Here is a 12,374-nt window from a genome sequence, read left to right on the forward strand (position 1 = left end):
CAAACTTTCCCTCCCTCCTTCCTTTCTTTAAAACAAAAAAGCCAACGTGTCTCTAATAGATAGGAAATAACATCCAGACCAAGGCTACCGTGTTGTGTCCAACACAAGTTCCTGTCTCCTTCCTTTCTCATCTGCATTAGTGATACAGGTGTTTTGAGAAACGTTGAAATAGGTATTGCTGTTATCCGAAGTTCATTTGATACCATTAGTGTTTCAAAGAGTCACGTAAACATTTACTTCTCCAAAATTTGATAAGGTTTACCTGCGTCTTGGCAGTTACAAGGCTGAAATTTGGCCCATCACTATTTACCATTTTTCATATTAAAATAAGAAAAGTGGGCCGTACTTGATTTGTGAGTACTGTTTCATAACTGTTTTATTAGTCTTTTTCGATTAATTATTTGAATTACCCTAATTCAGAATCTTTCCTTTTTCTGGACAGTGAACTACTTTTCTTATGCAAAACCTAATTAGGATGCCACTTACTCTTTCCTGAATTAATTGCTCTCAGCTGTGGTTCCATTTCATTTTGAAAGTGCTTTTCATAATAGTTTAGTAGAGATTTATTTTTAGATTCAATGTAGAACAGGTGCTCAATAAATGTTTCTTAGTTTTTCAGTGAATGAATGTTATCTAGAGCTTTTTGGAAAATAATTCTGCATTCTTAGATCATTTTTACACGTAGTTGATACTCTTCCTTTCTGCCACACATGTGCTATTAATATTCAGCAACGTTGTTACCCATATGGTATAGTTTTATAATTGATACCTCATTGTTTTAATTTGCTTTTCTTTGCTAATTAGTGTAGTTTAATATTTTCCATCTATGTTACCCAGCTCTATTTTTAGTTTTTTGAATTGTGTATTCATTTTTTGCCTATTTATTTATTGGTGTTTAATTATTTTCTGAGGATTTATGTGAACTCTTTACACTGTAAATAATGCTATACACTAAATACCTTACTATATTTGCTCTGAATATTTTTAAAGTTTTCTTAGTTTATAATTTTTAAGTAGACAGAGTTAATAAATCCTTATAATTCTTTGCATTTTTGATTAGAAACTATTCTTCCTGTCTACTGATTTGATACTTTAATTTTCTTCTATTTATATTTAAATATTTTTAAAAGGTTTATCATTGAAATATGTTTCTTTTAGTGGGATTAAACATCTGTTTTCAATAAAATACTCAGAAAACCACCTATAACATCCTTAGTTAAGGTTACTTCCTGGGCCAGGTGAGTCTGCTTACTTGCAGAGTTCATTAACAGGTACACTTGTTTTGTTTGGCTGGCACATGATTTAAAATAATGTAAATTTGAATGCTGCGATGAGGTAGACACCCTGCCTGACATTGTTCTCCTGCTTGTTGATGGCTGGTATGCACTTTTCCTGTTGTTAATCAGTGGTAGCTGTTCTGATTGACTGGGATGATGGCTGGTGACTGTCTCTATTGGACGTTGCCTTCACTGATGGTGACGTATTTTTGACTGTCACCCTTGGAACAAGCCTTGCAACTCCCTATTTTCTTTATTGAAACGCATTTATACATTTATGTTTGTGACATCTGGCAGATAGAGGTATGCGTTGTAGAGCCAGAGAACATGTAGGCTCTGCTGCGTAACGGTTGTATGACATCTGATACACCATTTAATTTCTCTGAATTTGTTCCCTCGTCCATAAAAAGGGATGATAATATGTCGCCGTTTACTTGAGTTGTTGTGAGAGTCACATAATGTACTCTTTATAATGGTAACTTACTATAAAGATTTGAGACATTATACCTCTGTGTTGTAGAAAATATTTCTTCGCTAGACTACTGTTGTTTAAATGATTTTTTGAGGGATAGGAACCTTTTATTTCATAACTGAAGTTAAAAAGCTTAAAGTGCAGATACCACATTTGAGCCTTACTATTCAAATGTATTGTTAAAATAGTACTCTAGCAAAATAATTTTAAATTAAGACATATCCAGGTATCAGTATGAATGTCTGGATATTGCATCATTTTTTGATTAGGGCAGGATATGAAGTGACGGGACTTTATAAATTTTACCTATTGGCTTCAGATATGCCCTCTCCAGCTTTAATAATTCAGGGCCACATACAGGCTCTGCCCTGGGGCATTCTTGTAAGTTGCATAAGGCCCGGGACTGCCGGTTTCTTCACCACGTGTACTCAGCAGAGTCTGTACGGGAGCGCTGGTGAGATGGAGGTATTTGTTGAAAGAATAGAAAGATGGTGTCCACACTAATGTGAATTCATTTAGCTGTTAAGTAAAGACTATGAGGATTTTTTGTTAATATATTATAGAATCACAGAGTTGGAATGAATCTTTGAAATCATCTAGCAAAGCCAGAGTTTATAAATCAGTATATCATCTCTGACAAATCTTCCTTTGGTCTTGCTGTGGATTTGTCCAGTGGCTCATGCTTTACAGCATTGGAATCGATATATCCGAGACCCTGAAATATAGTGGGTCTGTTTAATTCTGAAATTTCTCTAATGTAGCTTTGAAATACAGTGTAGAGTACTGGAGGTAAATCAAAGAGTTAATACAGGATTAATGACTTCTCGGTTGGAGAGAGTGGAATGTTAAGTCGATAAAATTTGAAGTTTAGGTAACTGAAAAGGTCAGCATTGAAGTGATTAAACACAATTTAATGGACTGGCGATGCCCCAAGTGCTTTAATCTTTACACCAGAAGTTGGGGATGGAGAGAGGAGAGAAAACCCGGGCATATACGACAGTATCACCAGCTTGCACCGTCTGTAGTGGTGCAGTGCCGTGGCCCGAAACCATACTGCTCCCTCTCTTTCCCTCTCCTTGATTGCAAACCGTTAATTTAGAAAGATTGGGAACATCACATGTGGTATCTTCTTTCATAACTACAAGTCAGTATCCTTTCATTCATTATTTATCAAGTGCTGACTGTACGCCAGGCTTAGTCCCAAGCATTGCTGATTGCAAGCATCGGTGAACAAAATGAAGATCCTTGCTCTTGTGATCCTTTCCTTAGTGCAGTGCTGTCCAGGAGAAACATAAAAGGAGTAGAAGCATGAAATAATATATACTATTATAAACATAATATATAATTTTAAATTTCCTACTAACCACCTTTAAAAACAATTAAATTCTTTTTATTTCCTAATAACAGTATTTTATTACTATGAATTACTTAGTTAAACGTGAACACATTTTAAATTATATATAAATATTGGAAAGTGTAATCAATATAATAAAATTATTAATGAGATTCTTACATTCTGCTTTTTGTACTAAGCCTTGAACTTTGTTGTATACCTTACATTTAGAACGTGTCTCAGTTTGGGCTGGTCATGTTTCAGATGCTCGGGGGCTACTCAGAGGGACAGTACCACTTGAGAGCACAGGGCTTGCTTTCTATGCACCATCAAGTCAGACCATCTGATAGAAGGTGGAGAATGAATTTTGAAAGTACCAGAATTTTCAAATAATTTAAACTCCACATCCATGAGCTTTTGTAAAGCCTTATATGTGCTGACCCTTGCCAGTCTCTCATATTGCATCTAGAGCCAGCGTCCTCCCGAGTCACTGAACTTCAGCCTTCTTTCTTGAGTGCGAATGTGGGAGGCTTTTTATTGAATTACAGTGTTTTTATTTTTTGTTTCCTTTGCATGGTATGTTATGTTTCCAGATAGCTGGTCATTTAGACCTCAGCAAAAATATCTCGGGGTTTTTTCAATTTCTAGTCTAAAGAGTCTTTTTCAATCATTCTCTATCAATAGTTCTTTATTTTATTGTACTCATAGCAATTGTCACTGACATTGAAACAAAATTTTTTAATGTTATTTATTTATTTTCCAGTTACAGTTGACATACCTTATATTAGTTTCAAGTATACAGCTCAGTGATTAGACATTTATATACCTTGTGAAGTGATCGCCCCAGTAAGTCTAATAAGTCCATCGGCACCATACACAGTTATTACAATATTACTATGTTGCCTATCTGTCCTTTACATCCCTGTGACTATTTCGTAGCTGCCAATTTGTGCTTCTTAATCCCTTCACCATTTTCACCCAGCACACCAACCCCCAGCTCCTCTGGCAACCATCAGAATGTTTTCTGTATCTATGGGTCTGTTTCTGTTTTGTTAGTTTGTATATTGTGTTCGTTAGATTCTGCATATAAGTGAAGTCATATGGTACTAGTCTTTCTCTGACTTTACTTATCACAATGCCCTCTAGGTCCACCCACGCTGTTGTAAATGGTAAGATTTTGTTCTTTTTTATGGCTGAGTAATATTTCATTGTATATATGTACCACATCTTCTTTATACATTCGCTTGTTGATGGGCACTCAGGCTGTTTTCGTATCTGGCCACTGTAAATTTGCTTCAGTGACCATAGGGATGCATATATCTTTTTGAATTAGTGTTTGAGGTTTCTTCGGAAAAACACCCAGGAGTAGAATTACTGGGTTCTTCTTTGACTGTTGTTACAGCCTTTGTTTTTCAGTCTATTTTGTCTGGTATAAGTATTGTTACCCCAGCCTTTTGTTTTGTTGTTTTCATTTTCATAAAATATCTTTTTCCATCCCTTTCACTCTGGGTGTCTTTTGATGTGAAGTGAGTCTCTTGTAGACAGCATTTATATGGGTCTTGTTTTCTTACCCATTCAGCTAGCATTTAACCCATTTGCATTTACAGTAATTGTTGATAGTTATGCATTTAATGCCATTTTACTCATATTTTTATTTTTTGTTCTTAAAGAAGATCCTTTAACATTTCTTGTAATACTGGTTTGGTAGTGATGAAGTCCTTTAGCTTTTTCTTGTCTGGGAAGCTCTTTATCTGTCCTCTGATTCTAAATGATAGCTTTGCTGGATAGAGTTATTTTGTAGATCCTTGCTTTTCATCACTTTGAATATTTCCTGCCAATCCCTTCTGGCCTGCAGTGTATTTGTGGAAAAATCAGGTGACAGTCTTATGGGAGCTCCTTTGTAGGTAACTAACTGCTTTTCTCTTACTACTTTTAGGATTCCATCTTTGTCTGTAACCTTTGCCATTTTAATTATGGTGTGTTTGGTGTGAGCCTCTTTGAATTCATCTTATTTGGGCCACTCAGTGTTTCCTGGATTTGTGTGTCTGTTTTCTTCACCAAGTTGTGAAAGTTTGCAGTTCTGATTTTTTCAAATAGGTTTTCAATTCCCTGCCCTGTCTCTTCTGCTTTTGGTATGCTGGATGTTGTCTCAGAGGCCCCTTAAACTGTCCTCATTTTTTTGATTCTTTTTTCTTTTTGCTGTTCTAATTGGGTGTTGCTGCTACATTATCTTCCAAATCACTGATTCAGTCCTCTTCTATATCAAGTCTACTGTCGATTTCTTCTAGAGTATTCTTCATTTCAGTTATTGGATTCTTAATTTCTTACTGGTCCTTTTTTGTGTTTTCTATCTCCATTTTTGTTACCTATATCTTTGTTGACATTCTCACTGAGTTGATGGGTTCTTCTACAAAGTTTGTTGAGCATTCTTATAACCATTGTTTTGATCTTTGCATCTGATAGATTGCTTATCTCCATTTTGTTTAGTTCTTTCTCTGGAGTTTTTATCTGTTCTTTCATATGTATTATTTCTTTGTTTCTTCAGCCTCCTTGTGTTTGTTTCTATGTAATAGGTAGAGCTGCTATGACTTCCTGTCTTTGTAGCATGGCCTAATGTAGTAGGTATCCTGTAGGGTTCAGGACAGCTGGCACAGCCTCTCCTCTTACCCAATCTGGGTATGGGTACTCGAGGTGAGCCCTTTGTTTGGGGCGAGTACACCCTGCTCTTGTAGCTGAGTCTTGATTGCTGTTGGCTGGTCAATGGGAAGGATTTACCCAGACCGATCAACTGAAAGGACTGGCTGTGACCATTGACCACCAACCTCCGCCCACCATGGAGAACCAGCTGTGTAGGATCCCACTCCACAGAACAGGACCTACTTCAGCAGGGCTCTGGAGCCCACTGAATCCGCCTCATGAGTGTGTTGCTTGTGGAGGTGGTTGGATGGTGGTGCTCCCATGTGGTCTGTAGCTGATCACTGGGTACACAGGCTTTGGGGTTTCCCAAATGGTGCTGGCCAGTGTCAGCCACTGCCTGTCTGTCTGGGGCCACTTGGCATAAGCTATAAAGCCATCTGAAGATGGCTGCTACTCATGCTGGGCTTGGAGGTGCCCAAGCAATGCCAGACTGTGAACCGTGATAAACTGTTGCTAGTTCCAGGCCTGGGGCCACTTAACAAGAGGTATTAGGAGGCCCTTGGCACCCTGAGGTTGGCTGTTGCTTTTTGAGAGGGTATAGAAAGATCCGAAGCATGAGCCAAGACAAGCCATTCATATGGAAAAGCCACTGTTTACAGCTTGTGGGTTACCCATAAGTTCGGTGGGGCAGAGCCTCAGGGATTACCAGGGTGAAGCAAAGAGCATGAGTCAGGTTCATGGAGGCTCAGATGTGGCACCTGCCTGCTGGCCTTGTGGCTCTGTTAGGGGAGGGTTCAGAAAAGGAACAATGGCCTCTGCCTGCAGTTCTGTTTGGGAGAAAGCTGTCCCCCAGCGCTTGCCCTGATGCCAGACACTTCAGTTCCTTCCTGGATGCTACTGGTGCCTTTCAAGCTATACTTGGTGCCAAAGCTCTGAGGAAGTGAGTCTGAGTAAGTCTGTGTGGGGGCTCTTTAAGAGGAACTGCTTGACACTCAAGAAGTTTCTTCCACTGACTCAATCCCTTCTGGTTTTTACAGCCAGAAGTTATGATGACTTATCTTCCTGGCATTGGAACCCTGGGCTGGGGCACCTGGTGTGATGCTGGGAACCCTCACTCCCGATATATACCTTTCTTTTTTATCTACCACATGTGGGTGTGGGACCAGCCTGTTCTGCATCTCCAGGTCTCTGCCTGTCCTAGCAGTTTGAATAGATGTGGTTTCTTTAATTCTGTAGTTGTTGGACTTCCATTCAATTTGATTTCTGGCTATTCTAAGTGATGGTTGTTTTACAGTTTAGTTGTAATTTTGATATAGTTGTGTGAGGAGGCGAGCCTTGTTTACCTGTGCTTCTATCTTGACTGGAAATCTGAGTTTGGCTCTTGAGTGTGTTGCTGTTGGACGTGGTTGGCTGGTGCTCCGGCATGGTCTAGAGTTGCCTGCTGGTTGTGCTGGCACTGGGGCCTCATGGGAGGTACAGGCCAAGGTCACTTCTGCCTCTGCCCTGCCCAGGGCCACCCAGCATGAGCTATAAAGTAATCTTCAGATGGTTGCCCCTTGTGTGCATCTTGGAGGTGCCTGGGAAAGGCCGTGCTTTGAACTGAGGCCAGCTGCCACTAGTGCCAGGCTTGGGTGAGGGGGTTGTTTAGCCAGAGGTGCATGGCACTCTGAGGCCAGATGCTGCTTGTTTGGGGTTTGTGGACCTTTGAGAAATTTTAAGAATGTTGATGGCGGGATAAGCCAAGACAGGCCATTTGTAAGGAAATGCCACTGGAAGTGTCTTGGATGGTCAAGCACGTTTGGTGGGTTGGGGTCTCTGGGAATCTCCAGGGTAATGCTAACATTGTTAGCCAGTTTGCCGGAGACTTAACTGCTGGCTCAGTATGGGGAGAGTTCAGCAAAGGGACAATTGCCTCTGCTAACACCTCTGTCTGGGATAAAGCTGTCCCACCAGCCCTCATCTTGAAGCCAGACAATTCAGTTCCTTTCATATGTCCCTGCTGCCTTCCCAGATGCTGCCTCAGTGCTGGAGCTCAGAGAGAATGTGTCTGAGAAAGTCCATGTGCCGGCCTTAGAAAGAGGCATGGCTGTGACTTAGCAGTCCTCTCTCTCACTCAGCCATGAAGTCTGCTGGCTTGCACAGCCAGTAGTTATGGGGACATCTCTTCCTGGCACTGGAACCCTGGGCTGGGGGCCTGGTGCGGGTCTGGGACCCCTCACTCTCATGTTGATCTCGGCGGCTGAAATATCCCTCTTGATTTTTAACCACCACATGTGGGTGTGGGACCAGCCTGATTGTGTCTCTGCCCCTCCTACCAGTCTCGATGTGGCTTCCTTTGTATATCCTTAGTTGTAGGACTTGTGTGTTTAGCTAGACTTCAGGCGGTTCTCAATGAAGGTTCTTAGTTTAGTTGTAATTTTGATGTGGTTGTGGGAGGATGTTAGTACCATGTTCTCCTGCCCCGGCATCCTAACCAGAAGCTGACATTTTCTTGTATTTAACTCTTTTCTATCAAATTTTCGTCAAATTATCCCTTCCCCTATTGAATATAAGCTCCATGAGAACAAGGACACTTCTTGTTTTATTCACTACTGTATCCCCTGCAACTGTTGATATTCTTGGAATGTGCTTGGTAAATGTTTGCTGGATGAGTAAATGGCATTCTGGATCAGTTATCTTGCAGTAGAGTGGATTTGTCAAGTAGGGTTCTCAGATTACCACTGGACAGTATATAACTGAGAAATGGTTTAGAATAGTCTTCGGATCATTTAATTTGGAAAGGTTTAGGGAAAGTTGGCACTTCAGAGGTTAACAGAAGGAGTTTCAGGTTGTTTCTTTCTTTCTTTCTTTGCTCCTTCTTTCCTTCCCTTCCTTCCTTCCTTCCTTCCTTCCTTCCCTCCCTCCCTCCCTTCCTTCCTTCCTTCCTTCCTTCCTTCCTTCCTTCTTTTTTGATGAAGAAAGCAAATTTATCCAAACTAACCCATTATTCAAGGTTACTCCATACAAATAGACATGTAAAATACATTTATGACATTATATATTGATGTCACATGCAAATATAAGCCAGCTTACAATTTGCTCAGGAATTTTAACATGGTTAGGGCATTTGAAAAATTGAGGTGAAATTCACATAACATAAAACTAACCATTTAAAAGTGAACAATTCAGTAGTATTAGTGTTTTCACCTTGTTGTGTAGCCATCACCTCTGTTTAGTTCCAAAATATTTTCATCACCCCATACCTTTTAAGCAGCTACTCCTAATTTTTGCACTTCTGGCCATCACCACTCTGCTGTGTTTTCTATGGACTTACCTATTCTGAGTATTTCATGTATTACATGCCTTTTTATATCTGGCTCCTTTCACTTAGCGTAATGTTTTTGAGGTTCATCCACATTGAAGCACATGTCAGTACTTTATTTCTTTTTTATGGCTGAATAGTATTCCACAGTATGTATGTATTATAATTTGTTTATCCATTCATTCGTTGATAGACATTTCAGTTATTTCAACCCTTTGGACATTGTGAATAGTACTGCTATGAACGTTCATGCAAATAGATTTGTTGTTATAGTTTTCAGTTCTTTTGAGTGTATACATAGCAATAGAATTGCTGGGTCATATGGTAATATTTTTTTAACTTTTTAAAAATGTTTTGAGGAACTAAATATTGTTTTCCACAGTGTTGCATGATTTTACATTCCCACCAGCAATGTATGAGAGTTCTAATTTCTTCACATCGTTGCTAACCCAGTTGTTTCTATTTTTTTTTTATCACAGCCATCCTAGTGGGTGTGAAGTGGTACATTGCTGTAGTTTTGACTTGCATTTCTTAATGACAAATGATGCTGATTCCTTTTCATGGGTGGCCATTTGTATATATTCTTTGGAGAAATGTCTATTCAAGTCCTTTGCCTATGTTTAAATTGGATTGTTTGGCTTTTTTTTGTTGAGGTAGAATAGGTCCTTATATACTCTATAGATATTAGACCCTTACCAGATATAATATTTTCAAACATTTTCTTCCATTCTGTAGGTAGTCATTTCACTTTCTTAATAGTATTCTTTAACACACAAAATTTTTTAATTTTGGGAGTTCTAGCCAAGATGGAGATGTAGGTAGAAACACTTTGCTTCCTCGCACAACAAAAAGAAGGATAACAACCAATTTAAAAACAATATACAACCAGAATTGCCAGAAAATCAAACTGCACGGAACTCTGAGAACCAAGGAGTTAAAGAAACATTCACCCAGACCAATAGGAGGGCTGGAGACAGGAAAGTCGGGCAGCCTAGTGGAGAGGACACACAGCAAGGTGGTGGACCTCGCAGGCGAGGCGGGGCTGACTGAATGGGAAACTGAAGGCTCAAAACTCGCTGTAAAATATTGCAGGAGGTTGTGACAGGGGGAGAAACTCCAGTCTCACAGGAGAGTACATTTGAAAGTGGGACTAGAGCAGAGCAAGCGAGCAGCATTGTTCCCTCACCAACCCCTCCCGCACAGCCAGCACCATAATGCAGCAAAGAGGGTTGCCCTGCCCTGGTGAATACCCAAGGCTCCGTCCCCTTACAACATAACAGGTGCACCGAGACAAAAAAATATGGCCTGAATGAAAGAACGGATAAAAACTCCAGAAACAGAGCTAAGCGATAAGGAGATAGACAACCTATCTGATACAGAGTTCAAAACACTGGTGGTAATCAGTATGCTCACAGAAATGATTTGAGTTTGGTTGCAAAATGAAGGAAGAAATGAAGGCTACCCAGAGTGAAATAAAGCAAAATATACAGGGAACCAACAGTGACTGGAAGGAAACCGGGACTCAAATCAATGGTTTGGAACAAAAGGAAGAAATAAACATCCAACTGGAACAGAATGAAGAAACAGGAATTCAAAAAAATGAGGAGAGGCTTAGGAACTTCTGGGACAACTTTAAACATTCCAACATCCGAACCATAGGGACAGAAGGAAAAGAGGAAGAGCAAGAAATTGAAAACTTACTTGAACAAATAATGAAGGAAAACTTCCCCAATCTGGCAAAGGAAAAAGACTTCCAGGAAGTCCAGGAAGCTCCGAGAGTCCCAAAGAAATTGGACCGAAGAAGAAATACACCAAGACACATCATAATTACATTGCCCAAGATTAAAGAAAGATAAGGAGAGAATCTTAAAAGCAGCACGAGAAAAGGAGATAGTTACCTAAAAAGGAGTTCCCATAAGGTTATCAGCTGATTTCTCAAAAGAAACCTTACAGGCAAGAAGGGGCTGGAAAGAAGTATTTGAAGTTGTGAAGGCAAGGACCTACATCCAAGATTGCTCTATCCAACAAAGCTATCATTTAGAATGGAAGGGCAGATAAAGTGCTTCCCAGATAAGGTCAAGTTAAAGGAGTTCATCATTACCAAGCATTATATGAAATGTTAAAGGGACTTATCTAAGAAAAAGAAGATCAAAAACTATGAACAGTAAAATGACAACGAACTCATAACTATCAACAACTGAACCTAAAAAACAAAAACAAAAACTAAGCAGACTAGAACAGGAAAAGAACCAGAGAAATGGAGATCACATGGAGGGTTTTCAGTGGGGAGGGGGAGGGGAAGAATGGGGGTGGTGGTACAGGGAATAAGAAACATAATTGGTAGTCATAAAATAGATGGGGAGAGGTTAAGAATAGTAAAGGAAAAGAGAAGCCAAAGAACTTATATGTACAACCCATGGATATTAATTAAGGGGGTGGGGTGAGATGCTGGAGAGTGGGTGGTGCAGGGCAGAGAGGGGATCAAGGGGAGAAAAAAATTAGGAAAACTGTAATAGTGTATAATCAATAAAATATACTTTAAATTTAAAAAAATTTGATGAAGTCCAATTTGTCAATTTTCACACTTGTTTCTTGTACTTTTGATGTCATAGCTAATGATCCATTGCCAAACTCAAGGTCATGAATATTTACCCTTATGTTTTATTCTAAGAATCTTGTGGTTTTAACTCATTTATGTCGTTGATTCATTTTGAGTACATTTTTATATGTGGTATGAGATAGGGGTCCTACCTCATTTTTTTTTTACATGTCAAATTTCAGTTGTTGCCCAAGTAGATGCATTAAGACATGAACTGCTGTGAAGCTGGGGGGGCAGTGGAACCTTCTTCCAGTATTTGTTTTCACATTCTACCTGGTCTTTATAGTTTTATCTTTTTAATTTCCTCGGTATCTTTTTATTTTTCCATTGTTGGGCATTTAAATTTTTTACTTCCTTTTTTCTCATGTGGAGCAGTGCCTTCTATCTTTATATAAATTGAGATTTTTTTCCCTCTTTCCTTAACTTATTTTTTAGGTTATATTTTGTGGTTGTGTTATAGTGAGAAGTAAGTTTTAATATTCTGAGACTTTGATATCACTTGATGTACTTAAAACCCCAGAAGAGGTTTTCAATAAAAATAGCATTATCAGCCCTGGCTGATGTGGCTCAGTGGATTGAATGCAGGCCTGCAAACCAAAGGATCACCAACCAGTTCTATTCCCAGTCAGGGCACATGCCTGGGTTGGAGGCCAGATCCCCAGTAGGGTGTGAATGAGAGGCAACCACACATTGCTGTCTCTCTCTCTTTCTCCCTCCCTTCCCCTCTCTCTAAAAATAAATAAATAAAATCTAAA

The 12,374-nt window shown here is 39.5% G+C and overlaps 1 protein-coding gene across 2 annotated transcripts in view; it reads left to right on the plus strand.

Moving 5' to 3' along the window:
• Positions 1-12,374, plus strand: part of STK3 (serine/threonine kinase 3) — a 251,200-nt gene that overhangs the window by 48,156 nt on the left and 190,670 nt on the right. The gene's annotated exons all lie outside the window — the stretch shown is intronic.

This window comes from Desmodus rotundus, chromosome 8 (assembly GCF_022682495.2).
Source record: "Desmodus rotundus isolate HL8 chromosome 8, HLdesRot8A.1, whole genome shotgun sequence".
NCBI classification, from domain to species: Eukaryota; Metazoa; Chordata; class Mammalia; order Chiroptera; family Phyllostomidae; genus Desmodus; species Desmodus rotundus.